At 47.6% G+C, this 14,071-nt stretch overlaps 1 long non-coding RNA gene across 4 annotated transcripts in view; it reads right to left on the bottom strand.

Annotated features, from left to right (window-relative positions):
• LOC135180639 (uncharacterized) overlaps positions 1 to 14,071 on the bottom strand; it is a 128,366-nt gene that overhangs the window by 53,282 nt on the left and 61,013 nt on the right. Inside the window, exon 7 of one of the 4 annotated variants that reach the window (XR_010304516.1) lies at positions 185 to 242. The exons of the other annotated variants lie outside the window; for them this stretch is intronic. This is a non-coding gene — a long non-coding RNA (uncharacterized LOC135180639). Of the gene's footprint in view, positions 1 to 184; positions 243 to 14,071 lie in introns of those variants that run through there. 4 annotated transcript variants of the gene reach the window in all.

Genomic DNA, 14,071 nt, shown 5'->3' with positions numbered 1-14,071 from the left:
TGAGCCAGTCTAGGATTTGGAGACACTCTCCTAGAGGCCCAGCAGTTAAATCCATCACAGAACGTGGCATGCAAAGCAACACACTCCAGGACGTGAAAGGAAGGCCACAAGTGACTGAGATTTAATGAGCAGGTTTTATCTAAGCAAATGTTGGAGCAGCACTGGAGCAGTTTTGCTGCTCCCATCACTTTCTACATCCAGCAGCCTCATTTGTGCTGACAACTCTTTGCTAGGACTTCCAACTAGAAAGAGAATGGATAAGTCTCAGACAGTTTCTTTGCATCCTTTTATCTCACCAGTAGCAAAGATGTGCACTCAGCACCTCCAGCATTTCAAACCATACAGCCTTGTGAATGGTGAAGCCTTCACTCAGTGCTGGTTGCAACAACGTACAGAAGCATCTGCTCTGAGCTTTCCATCAGACAGAGAGCAGAACTGTTCCTCTGGAAAGGCTGTGGTGGCTAATTGGCACATTATTTATTGCACATATCTGGCAGTCAGTTTGTTCTTGTGTCAGTTTATTATTTATTGATTGGGAAACCTCATCAAGTTCATTCAGGGCAAGTAGGGTCCTGTACCTGGGGATGAATAATTCCCTTCACCAGTGGAAGTTAGGGACTGACCTGCTGGAAGGTAGCTCTGTGGAGGATCTGGGTGTGCTGCTGGACAAGTTCACCATAAGCCAGCAGTGCGCCCTGGTGGCCAAGAAGCCCAAAGGTCTCCTGGGGTGTCATTAAGAAGTATGTGACAAGGAGGTCAAAGTAGGTTCTCCTCACCCTCTACGCTGCCCTAGCCAGGCAGCATGTGGAGTGCCATACCCATTTCTCAGCTCCCCAGCTGAAGACAGGCAGGGAAACACCGGAGAGAGTCCAGCAGAGGCTCAGAAGGTGAGGGAACATCTGTCTGAAAAGGCTGAGAGCCCTGGGGCTGTTGAGCTTGGAGACATCTCAAGCTCCCCTGGGCACTGTGATGCTGGGCAAGCTGCTGTGGGTGCCTTGCTTTAGCAGGAGATTGGGTGATCTCCAGAGGTCCCTTCCAACCCCATCATGCTGGGGGCGTCTGCTTGTACCTGTGGGCAGGAGACTCAATGGGCAAGTCCCTTTGTAGTACATAAACAGGTTTCAGTAACAGCTTTTCTTCAGGTGAGAAATGTAGGTAGCCACTTTGAGGAAGCTAAGTCTTTGCACTCACCACCCTGCTCAACAGCAGGAGAACATTTTCCCTTTCTTCAACCTCATAGGGCTAATTTACTTTGCAAGCTCTTCCCTTCCATGGGAGAAATAAAACTGCCCCAAAACAATAACAAGAAAGGAGCAACTACAAGTGCTTAAGAATGAGAACAAGAAGGTATGTTCTCACTGTTCCCAGCAGACAGTGACACTGCCCAAGCAGCTGTTATCAGACAGGTGACCTGCTCTGGGAGCTCTCTCAGCCCAGCTGCACTCACAGACATGCAGCAAAGTTACTGTGGACCTGAACAAAGAGGTTTGCTTGTAGAGACATCAGAGAGTATGCTTCAGCCACACAGGTCAAGACAGGCACTTGCAAAGTATTTGATACTGAGAAGGGTCTCCTCCTACCACAGGCACTGGAAGATGGATTTGTTTTTTTTATCCTTAGCAGGAGCAGAAAAAGATATAAAGTCAGTCTGGCAAGACCAAAAATCCTGTGCCAGCTTAGCAAGTGCCCAAGCAAGCTGTCTGTACCTCACTGACCTGGGAAACTTTATTACTGTCTGGAGAGATTTGGTGGAACAGGGCCAGAGGAGGCCACAAGAGTGATCACAGAGTCACTGAGGCTGGAAAAGACCTCTGAGGGCATCCAGTCCAGCCTATGACCCAGCACCACCACAGCAGCTAAACCAAGCCACCAAGTGCCATATCCCATCTGTTCTTAAAGACCTCCAGGGATGGTGACTGCATCATCTCCCTGAGCAATCCACCCCAGTGCCTAATCACCTTTCTGTGAGGAAGTGCTCCCTAACATCCAACCTAACCCTCAGGAAGTGCTTCCTAATATCCAACCTAACCCTCCCTGGCACAGCTCCAGGCCATGCCCTCTCACCCTGTCCCAAGCTGCCTGGGAGCAGAGCCTGACCCCCACCTGGCTACACCTTCCCTTCAGGTAGCTGTAGAGAGTGCTAAGGTCCCCCTGAGTCTCCTCTTCCCCAGGCTGAACACCCCCAGCTCCCTCAGCCTCTCCTCCTCAGTCTTTCCCTCCAGCTCCCTTCCCAGTCTTGTTGCTAATGATCCAAGGGCTGGAAGGGCTCTGCTGTGAGGCCAAGCTGGGATAGTTGGGGGTGTTTAGCCTGGAGAAGAGAAGGCTCCAGGGAGATGTCTTGGTGGCCTTGCAGTGCTTCAAGAGGCTGATCAGAAAGTTGGGGACAGACTTTTGATCAGGGCCTGCTGTGACAGGACCAGGGAGGGCATTTTGAACTGAAAGAGGGAAATTCAGGCTAGAGAGAAGGAAGACATTTTTTGGCATTGAGGGCAGTGAGAACCTGTCCCAGGTTTCCCAGAGAGGTGGCAGATGTCCCATCCCTGGAACCATTGCAGGTTAGGTTTCCTAGGGCTCTGAGAAACCTGCTCTAGCTGCAGATGTCCCTGCTGGCTGCACTAGATGACCTTGAAAGGTTCCCTCCAGCCCAAACCTCTCTATGCTATTTGATATTACACTAAACACACATTTTAAAAGGTAATTAAAAAGACCTGGCAGGTAAGTCCTGATAGCTCCACAGAGAACTTAGAAATGTTAAAGTGGGTGGCACATGACCACACACCATGGATGTTTCTCACCCATTCTTTCCAGAGAGACTTCCCACACCTGACCTCCAATACACAAGGAGCAGAGGCAGCTGCTCTCCCTAAAGGCTGTCGTTTCCAGTCTGTCTGCAGAAGATCATAGAATCATAGAATCAACCAGGTTGAAAGAGACCTCCAAGATCATCCAGTCCAACCTAGCACCCAGCCCCATCCAATCAACTAGACCATGGCACCAAGTGCCTCATCCAGTCTTTTCCTGAAGACCCCCAGGAACGGTGCCTCCACCACCTCCCTGGGCAGCCCATTCCAATGGGAAATCACTCTATTAAAGAGGCTAAAAGTCATAAAATGAGAGCTGTAGTTCAAAGGCTTCTTTCCTTTCACCAGGTATGCAGAAATAGTTACAGTGCACATTAAAGGAGCTATCAAAGAACCTGCTCTACTTCCCTTTGCTCTTAGAACCTTCCTCCACCCAGAGTATCACATCCTAACGAAACCTGATTGCACTGGAACTTGGAAGGCAGCTGGGGGGTGTTGTCTGACGGGGGCTCCCTCCCCACACATCTTTTCCCCAACAGCTTTTTCTTCCTTGGTTTCCCAAGCATAGCAGCTGTTCATAGAATCAATCAGGTTGGAAGACACCTCCAAGATCATCCAGTCCAACCCAGCCCTATCCAGTCATCTAGACCATGGCACTAAGTGAGAGCTCTAAGAAAGGTACTTTAAACAAGGTAACTCTTGGGGCTGGGGGGTTGGCCCTCAGGCTTGGTGTGGATGAGGTAGAGTTGGGGCTTTGTTATGGGTTAAAGCTCAGCTTAGTTTTTTGTCTCTAACAGTAAACAAGGGATGGACTTTTAGAGACTAGAGAAAAAAAAAGTTAAAAAAAATTAATAATTGGCTGCTGGATGCAAAAGGAATAAGAAAGGTAAATCTATGTGATTCCAGTTGCTTGCTGGTGGGGATAAAATCCAGTTGTATAAACAATTCTGTCTCTCTCTTTCTCACTCCTCCTCTGTGTGACTTTGCTTTGCGTAGCCCTTACCTCTGTCTTGACCTTCTTGCTGGCACAGGCACAAACAGTCTGGGAGGTAACAGGAGAAGAGCAAAAAGGAGGCTGGTGGAAGCCCCCCTGGGTTTGTCCAGAGGGGTGATCAGGGTCCCTAAGATGGTCCTTGTGTTGTCTTTACTTTGTGAAGAGCTGTAAATATTTGTGAGTCTATCAGTGTGCATGTACATTGTATTGCATGCCTGTAGAGTTTAGCTTGCTGTAAAAACACAGCTTCATTTTGCTCCCAACCCTTCTGAGCTAGCCTGGTGATTTTTCATTTGGGGGTAATTTTAACCTTCCACAGCTTTTTGTAGTTTCATAGTTAATTTGAATTGAGGATGGAGTGCAAAAGGCTGCATTTCATTTGGCTGTGCATCGGTCCTAGGATCACTTAGTTAAAAACCAATAACCTGCTAAATAGCAAACCACACAAAAATATTAACCACCCCTCCCCCCCAATTTTGCTGCTAAATTAAGCCTTAATTGAGTGACAGCATCAGGCTACCCAGTTGAGCCAAGAGTCCATCCAGTGCCCAGGAACGAACATCTCTCCTGCTCAGCATCAGTACAAGTTGTGACAGTTCTGACACCTCAGCAGCGTGGAAAGTGGTTTCCTCACATTGTTTGCTGCCTGGGAAGCAAAGACTGGCAGATGTTCAGTCCTTCACTTGCCAGGAAAATTAGCACTTTCCCCACAGAGATGCACAGAGAGTGAAGCCTCCTGTAGTCAGCGACAAAACAGAGCCCAGCGTGGCGATGGGCTGCTCGCGGACAGCAGCTCCTCAAACCCCACGCATCAACAAAGTGCAGGCAAAGTCATTTGCAGCCAGGCAATCAAGACCTCAGAAGTGTGTAACCATCAAGGCATTCAGAACCAACACCAATTTACCATCCAGCAGCTTCCCTGAGACAAGCTAATTTACAAAGCCTTAGGGGTATAAATGTGGTTTATCCTTTGGGATTCCATCATAAAGCATCTCAGATTATGATGGCTTGCAGAGGTTTATTTAGAGCAGGTTTATTTCTCAGCTTAAGATACTTATGTGTCTTGGGGTGAGAAAGAGGCACAAGCAATTTTGCTGAGCTTACTTGGATTATCAGTTCCCATTTCTGCAAGTTTTTGACTCAATTAAGTATTTTCTTGCCTAATCCCTACTAAACCAAACAAGGGATTGCTACAGTAACATCTCGAACCTACCAAGATTCAATTTCTACCCAGTGCTCTACATTTTGCATGATTTCACCTCTGAGTCACAAAGATGGACTTTTTTTTTCCCCATATGTAAAGAAATGACTCTGTAATATAAAGAAAAGGGGGGGAAATGTCATTGTGAGCTGCACCCACAAGGACAGACACAAAATCTGCCACCTGAGATGGAAGGAATAAAAACCATTTACTTCTGGAAGTATTTTAGCCCCTGGTCTGTACATCTTGTGCAGATGCAACCTCCTATGCACCCCAGATCATAGAACGGCTCAGGTTGGAAGGGACCTCATCTGCTCCAACCTACACACCAGGCCCAGGGGCACTTCTCAGCCAGACTCAGCTCCTTAAGCCCTCGTCCAGCCTGGCCTGCAACACTCCCAGCAAGGAGACAGCCACAGCCTCCCTGGGCAGCCTGGGACAGACTCTCAGCACCCTCACACTCAACAACTTCTTCCTCAGCTCCACTCTAACCCTGCTCTGCCTCAGCTCCAAACCATTCCCCCTTGGCCTGGCTCCAGACACCCTCAGCAAAAGTCCCTCTGCAGCCTTCCTGCAGGATCCCTTCAGGCACTGGCAGGCAGACTTGAAGTCCTCTTAGAGCTTTCTCTTCTGAACAATCCCAGCTCCCTCAGCCTGTCCTAGGTCTGAGACTTACCCAGCCGGAGTTAGCTTTCTTTTGAGCAGAACCTTTGCATGCTGGGGTTACCTGGTTGAGCTCCAGCTGGGTCATCTCATGACCACAGAGTGAGGGCAGCTTCCTGCTTCAGGTTTCTGTCTTTGCAAAATATTGCCCTCGAGTCATATTTAACCCCTGCTGACTCAACTACTCTGAAACCAGCTCAAGAAATCCAGGAGTTCTTCCAAAGGCTCCGGGTTTTCAGAGGATTAACTGACACCAGCAGCTTCTCTACTTGCATTATGGATCACTGGAGAGGAAGAGAGAATTGAGGAGGCGGTGTTGAGCAGCATCTGACATCTCTTTGTTTTAGCAGACCAATAAAAAAAATTGATTGCAAAGCCCAAAGCCACCATGAGCAGATATTGATAGCCTCAACAGCTTTGCAAGATCTCAGCAGGAAGGTGCTGATAGTTGTGCTAATTGCTGGCACTGTTCTTACTCCTGTCCCCAGGCTCTGGTGCAGGGAAGGGAAAAAGTGAGCATTGACCCACTCAGACCAATGCCAGCAGCTTTGAATTTGACAGAAACTAAAGAGAAGTTTCAAACTGAATAGTTGGACTTTGCTCTGGGTGGGCTGCAAAGCAGAGTTTGACATCTGTATTGAGTTTGCACAGTGAGGTTTTGGTAGCAAGGACTAGGGTTCAGAGGTGGCTTTAGTAAGAAGCTTCTAGATGCTTCCATCATGTCTGATGGAGCCAACATCTCCCAGCTTCAAGATGGATCTGCTGCTGGCCAAGGCAGAGTTCAGCAGCAGCAACAGTGAATGTATTTAAAGGGGAAGAAACCCCTCCCTGTGCAATTCAAAGTGAAGAGGGAGAGTGGGAGAGCAGCTCTACAGACACCAAGGTCACAGAATCACAGAGCATCTCTGATTGGAAAAGAGAACCTTGCTGATGTGGACTCACCCCAACATTAGGATCATTTCTGAGCACTGCAGGCTGCCCTGGGCCCAGAGGTCTGCTATAAATAACTTTGTTTAATTCAATGGAGGGCCTTCAAGAAAGAAACAAGAGAAAGATGATCCCAAAGCCCTTCCTTAAACTTCCTCAGGGCTCTCAAAGTGCCAAACCCAGAAGGTGCTGATCCCAGGAAATCCAAAGGGCAATACATATGTAAAAGAATAAACCCCAACCTTGTAAACACTGTAAGAAAAGCCTTGCAGTGAACCAGGGCACTCTGCCCGCAGCAGAGAAAGCAGGAGGAGTCTGCTGGAGCCCACTGAAGGAGTCAGACATGCCTTCGGGAAGGCAACAGCAACACTGAACCTTTAAGCTCTAAATGTCTTCCTTTGGCAGTGAGCTGAGCCCCACAGTGAAGCAGGACAAGTGACTGAGGGCTCTGTGACCTGCTCCGAGGCACTGCCCATGCTCCAGCCAGCAGTCCTCAGCACATGGAATAGCAACAGCCACTAGAAAGCTCCCGTGGCCAGCGGGCTCAGATGGACCCATCAGCGGTCAGCTCCTGCACAGGCAAGCAAAGCCCAGCACTGATGAGGGAAGCAAGTGGGAGAATCTATCCATAAAACACCACCCCAGTGCTGCAGCAAGCACTTCCAAAGGCCTATAGCTCAATCAGGGCATTGTGAGCTTTGCTCTTGGGCTAGATGATCCCCAGAGGGCTCTCCCATCCCCTAGCATTCTGTGATGCTTTTTACACCCAGGAGGAAAAACATACAAGCATGGTAGCCTCTGCCACAATTATCATTTGCTGTACACTTCCATGAGTAATCTGCCTTTCATTCCAATAACTATTCAGACAGCCCTCTAAAGTACACTTCACTTCAGCCAAGTAACTGCAGTTTCAACAGGACCTTTCAGAATCAGCAAGCAGAGCTCAAAGGAGTAAGGGAAATCACTGGTCTAAACCAGGATGGACCAGAAGGAACACATGCCTCAGCACCACAGCTCCAAACCATTGGAGGCTCTTCCCAGAAGAAACATATTCATGAAAAAATCATTTAGTACTAGCAGGAGGGCTAACATGAGCTGTGTAAATGATTTACTCTGTCCTCATAGTGCAGGAGACAAGGGAAAGCTTGCAGCAACATCAGTGCTTCACACTTCAGCCAGTCTCTCACTTCTGTTCTGCCAGCCTGCTCATGTGCTGTGACCCACATTCCTGAGCCCACGGAAAAGATGCAACAAACTTGTCTGCAGAGAACCAAAGCTCTCTCTCTGGAGGAGCTCCCTTCTGCTGGGGTAGGCAAGACTCCAGGGAGACCTTAGAGCAGCCTTCTGGCATTTGAAGGGGGCCACAGGAGAGCTGGAGAGGGACTTTTGACAAAGGCATGGAGTGACAGCAGTGGCTTCAAACTGGAAAAAGTTGGATTTAGATTAGGCATTAGGAAGAAATTCTTCCCCAAGGGGGTGGTGAGGCACTGGGACAGGTTGCCCAGAGAAGCTGTGGAGGATTCAAGCCTGGCACTGTTGAAAAACCAGGCTGGATGCAAAAGCATGGGGCCTTGAGCAACCTGGTTAGTAGGAGGTGTCCCTGCCCATGGCAGGGGAGTTGGAACTGGATGAGCTTTAAGGCCCTTTGCCACCCAGAAAACTCTTTCCTACTCTTTTAGCTGGGGAGAATATGAAGACAATGAACAGTAAAACATCTTTCCCTTCACTCCCTATCTATGACATGGGAGGGAAGGAGCCACAGAAAGGCTTCTGTGAAGTCAGCAAAAGCTGAGGATGCAGAGTTTTTCACAGGATCTCAGCATGGTGAGGTTGGAAGGGATCTCTGGAGATCATCCAGTCCAACCCCTTTGCTAAAGCAGAGCACCCACAGCATCTTGCCCAGGAGCACGATGCCCAAGGCGGTTTGGGATCTCTCCAGAGTAGGAGGCTAAGCAACCCCTCTGGGCAATGTGCAGTCTCCACGAGTCCCCTGCTGAAAATGCCTTTTCCCAGCACAGTATGAGTTTAAGAGCTCAGAATGGCAACTGGCTGACTTTCCCTTTGGCCTCACCAGCACTGCCACCAATCTTTTGCTTCTCTCACCATCACTCAGACAACAACTGGGCAATCTCCCAGTCCAAGGCCCTCAGAGCAGGACAGAGTTCAAGGACTTTTTTTCTTCATGACTATTTTGATAATTTTCCTTCCTGGCTTGAAATGCTCTTTGATGTGTTCCCATCTTCTTTCACCACCTCTGCAGATAAACAAGGTTAGATTTCTTCTTTCATTTCTGTAAAGACTTACACAAGGGCTCTCTACTTAAATTGGTAATATGATCTGAGAAGGACCACAGGATATTTTGCTTCATGTCTTCAAGGACAGGCAGCACAGAATGGTCTGTCTTGGAAGGGACCTCCAAAGGTCATCTAATCCAACCCCAACTGCAGTCAGCAGAGGCATCCTCAGCTACATGTGTTAGAATCATAGAATCAACCAGGTTGGAAGAGACCTCCAAGATCACTCAGTCCAACCTAGCACCCAGCCCTAGCCAGTCAATTAGACCATGGCACTAAGTGCCTCATCCAGGCTTTTCTTGAACACCTCCAGGGATGGTGATTCCACCACCTCCCTGGGCAGCCCATTCCAATGCCAATCACTCTCTCAGTCAAGAACTTCCTCCTAACATCCAGCCTATACATCAGGCTGCCCACAGCCCTGGCAATCATCTCCTTCTTAGTCACTCCTACTTCAAAGATACTAACAAAACTTAATTTGACCAGATTTGGTTCTCTTATTAGAGGCCCCATCCCTGGAGATATTCAAAGTGAGGCTTGACAGGGCTCCAAGCAACCTGATCTGCTTGAGGACATCCTTGTTGACTGCAGAAGGGGTTGGACTCGATGACCTTTGGAGGCCCCTTCCAACCCAGACCGTTCTATGACTCTATACAAAGAGAAATGTAAGTCAGGAGGCAGGAAGAGGTAAAATAAAAAAGAAAATATTTTTCTTGTGCTTTAATCATTCTTTTGTGATTAAAGATAACTGGCAAACCCATCGGGTCTAAGCAGTGACTACCTCCCTGGTTCAGAAGGGGGAAAAAAATCAGCATTAAAAAAGGCCTTTGAATGAGGTATTAGAGCTATTGATATCTCCTAAAGCAGATACAGAAGGGAGCCTAATTCAGCATCTCTCAGGTCACCAGCAAGCACTCTGCTTATGTGCCTCCATACAATTGAGGCACAGATGCAGGAAGAACATTGAGCTTTGGGGGATAATCAGATTTAGTTTTTTTTCCAATAAGTACAGCATATTATTTTCAAGTGGTTAACTGAGAATAACTCTTGCAGAAGTACAATATACCAGTAATTATTCTGAAATCAATGGCACAAAAGGGTTCATTTTAAATCATATCATGATGGCTGGATTAAAGTAGTTATTATATAATTGGATAGCAATTACTCCACCTTAATAATTTCTGGGTTTCTAAGGGTGAAAGTGATGATAATAAAAAGCTAGTAGAGCAGGTGTCAAATTTTAGACTTGGTAAAATGAACATTCTAAAGGCTGGAAAGAAACAAACATATTAGCATATAAAAACCACAAGCTTGGAAAACAGCTAAAAATACAAAAGCCACTTCAAGCCTCCTGCCTCCAGCAGACACCCAGCGGCAGCTTGCTCGTGACAAAGGACTCTCAACGTGCAGCTGAAGTCACAAGGAAGCTAAAGTTTCTCCTCTTCCCTTCCCACAACAGACTTCTGAGGTTGTTCCATAATCAGCTTCAACAGCTAGCACTTGGTCACCTCTTCAGCAGGGCGCTGAGACAAGTATCTAACAGCTCTCATATCTGCAACGTGCTTGTAAAGGGTTAACCCTCCTGGGTGCTGGTCTTGAGCCTGAGCCCAGGTCCTCCTGGCTCCTCCCCGGAGTGAGACTATTTATTTGGGTATGTTTTACCTTTTCCTCTCTACATCTAATTCCTTTCTTTCCAAAAGGGTGGAGAAGGGAAAGCATCCTATAATTGTATTGGTTCTGTCAGCTGTATTTTGAGTCTCTGGGAAATTCAAACCAGAACCAAGACAGCGCTGTAGAAAGGAGCTCCAGAAAGCATCTTTGTAACACTTGGATTTGCTCTACTCCAAAGTTTTGCCAACTCATTTAGTTCCAAAGGCAGCCTCAGCCATGATGTTCTTCCTGGGTTTCTTACTTCCTTAACTCTCTAGTCTGAAACTCTTCTTTTGCCTTTAAGTACCAGGTCCTTACTGCTCTCTGATCACATCTCATTCAAAGAGCAACCTTCTTCCATATCCCACCAAAAGAAGAGCTAAAAAGACTAGAAGCAAGAAACAAGCTCTTTTAGCAACCTCCTCTAACTCTTCCACTCTTACTGTGACGGCTTCAACTTATTCCCAGCTCCTGAAAGAAATCCATGGTGAGCCCAAAGCAATGATTCAAGAGCCTGTCCATGAAGCCCTAGATACAGGACCCAAGCCTTTGTTTCTACCATCATAAATTCATAGAATGGTTTAGATTGGGAGAGGCCATCAAGATCATCCAGTTCTGAGCCCTGCCAGGGCAAGAACACCACCTACTGCCCAAATTGCTCAAGGCATCATCCAGCTTGGCCTTCAACCGCTCCAGGGAGGAGGCATCCACAACCTCCCTGAGCAACCTCTTCCAGTGTCTCCCCACACTCACTGTAAAATAATTTCTTCCTAATCTCCAATTTAAATCTGTCCTCCTCAATTCACTGCCTCATGTCCTCTCTCTCCAAGCCCTTGTCAAAAGTCCCTTCCTGGCATTCCTGTAGGCCCCTATCAGGTACTGGGAGGCTGCTCTAAGGTCTCCCTGGAGCCTTCTCTTCTGCAGGCTGAGCAGCCCCAGCTCTCTCAGCCTGTGCCCATAGGGGAGGTTCTCCAGTCCTCTGACCTTCATGGCCTTCTCCAAGCCCAATTCAGCAGCTCCATGTCTCTCTTAAGCTAGAGGCACCAGAACTAAAGGCAGTACTGCAGGTGGGATCTAAGCAAAGCAGAGGGGCAGAATCCCCTCCTGGTCCAGCTGCTCAGGATGTTTTTTAATGCAATTCAGCACACAGCTGCCTGCTGGGCTACCAGCACCCATTGCTGGCTCCTGGGGAAGGTTTCCATCAGCAGACACCCCCAAGTCTTCTCATGAAGACCACTCCTGAGCCACTCCTCTTCCTGCCTGTATCTGTTCCTGGAATTGCCCCAACCCAGGTGTCAGATGTTGCAATTGGCCTTGTGGAAATTCACAAGATTAGCTTGGGCTCACCTCTTAAGCTTCCTTAGAGAACAGATCTCATCCATGCCTGAGTGCATACTACCACAGAACCATGGGATTGTTTAGGTTGGGAAGGAGCTTTATGATCATCAGGCCCAATCAATAAGCAGTGCCTGACAAGTGTAGCAAGAAAACAAATCCAAGTACACCAGTTCCTTCTTAGCCTTTAAAATACACTTCTCTTTGTGAAAGAATATATTGCTTTGTCCTACAAGCTAAATGAGAAGTGAAAATGGAGTCCACCTAATTCCCAGAGGATACATTTGAGACGTGCCATTAAATACAAAGTCCACTTGGCAAAGTGAGGAGTGTTCAATACACACTAAGGTGAATGTGCAAAGTTTCATACAGTTAGAGCAAGGAAAAAAAGAAAGAAAGACTGATGGAGAAAAAAAAAAGTAAGCTAACTGCATATTGATTGTAGACTTACTAGAGGTAGTTATTGCTGCACAACATAGAGCGAGGCAGAGGAAAAACAGACTTTGAAACACAGTCAGGCAGTAATGGGAGCAGATGGATTCCAGACACTCCACCTTTCTGCAAGATTCATTTTGTGCTGTGAGCATCTGCAGTAGTCCAATGATTACAGTAACCTGAAAGGAGGCTGGAGTCAGATGGTTTTAAGCCTTTTAATCCTAGAAACAAGCGACAAGACAAGAGGAAATGGCCTCAAGTTGCACTGGGGGAGGTTTAGGTTGGATACGAGAAAAAATATCTCCACTGAAAGGGCTCTCAACCACTGGCACAGGCTGCCCAGGGAGGTGGTCAAATGCCCATCTCTGGAGGTGTTTCAAAGGCAAGCACCAGACTTTGCAGAGTAAGAGATCACTTGGGATTCACTATCTCGAAGAGCTTTTCCAACCAAAGCAATGCCACAGTCCTGATTCCAAGTGCTTCACAGTCCTGATTCCAAGTGCTTCACAGCAGCAACCCAGATATTGAGTTTTGGAGCCATCAGCATAGGGAAGATTTAATTAGCATCTAACAAGAAATGCCATTTGAAAACATCACTGTCAGATAAATCAATGTCAAAGAAGGATGACACAAGAAACCAGGGAGAAATGCATCTTCCATTTGCATTTTGCTCTTACAAACAACTGTTCCACAGCTCTCACAGAGCAAACCCAGTAATCCAGGTTAAGATGGTGTGGGGCAATCTCAAGAGAGCAAAGATGGACATGTGGCAAAACCGGTGTCCAGCTCAGAAAGAAAACTGTAGTCACAACCTTTCTCCTAACAGCATTCACTCCCACCAGGGCCAAGAGAGATGCCAAAGCGGTCCTAACAACCCCACAGACAGAAGTCTGAGGGATGCTAGCATAAGCCCTGCAGTTGCCCATCCCACTGATGGATGATCCCATTTCTTCCACAACATTCAGTAATCACAATGCCCATGAGCAAGCAGGGAAGGAAAAAGTATTCCCCAAGCCAGTGATTAATTTATGATCCACAGTGTGAGACTTGTTTATGCCAGCTTGTATAATTAGAGGTGTCGTTAGTCATTGTGAGGAGCTGCTTTGAGGTGCTAACAATGCCCATGAGCCACAGCAGGACTGCACAAGATGAACCACAGCCCCAAAGTCATCACCCAGTTCAGGAGGCACAAGAAAATCTCTGCTGCCCATCCCTACCTTAGCAAAAACTTGTGTGTTAGAAAGCCTTTCCCCATCTTGCTTCAAGCAGAAAGATGCTGAATGTTAGGGCAGACATCAGACAGAATCTGGGCAGTGGGAGCTGAAAGAGACCTCTGGGGATCACCCAGTCTCACTCCCCTGCTAAAGCAGGGCACCCACAGCAGCTTGCCCAGCAGCACAACAGCTGGGGGGGTTGGAAGCTTTCCACAGAAGGAGACTCCACAGCTTCTCTGGGCAGCCTGCTCCAAGGATCCAGCACCCTCAAAGCAAATCACTGAATGTCAGAGGCTGGAAGGGACCTCCAAAGCTCATCCAGTCCAACCCCCCTGTCAAAGGAGAGTCACCTACATCAGATCACCCAACAACACATCCAGGTGGATTTTTAATAATCTCCAGAGAAGGAGACTCCACAACCCCCCTGGGCAGCCTGTTCCAGGGCTCTGTCACCCTCACGGGGAAGAAATTCCTCCTCATGTTTTCATGGAACTTTCTATGCCTCAGCTTCTGCCATTGCCCTTGTCCTGTCACTGGGCATCACCCAGCAGAGCTGG

This window comes from Pogoniulus pusillus, chromosome 13, assembly GCF_015220805.1.
Source record: "Pogoniulus pusillus isolate bPogPus1 chromosome 13, bPogPus1.pri, whole genome shotgun sequence".
Classification (NCBI taxonomy): Eukaryota; Metazoa; Chordata; class Aves; order Piciformes; family Lybiidae; genus Pogoniulus; species Pogoniulus pusillus.
This window is presented reverse-complemented; position numbering and strand designations above follow the sequence as displayed.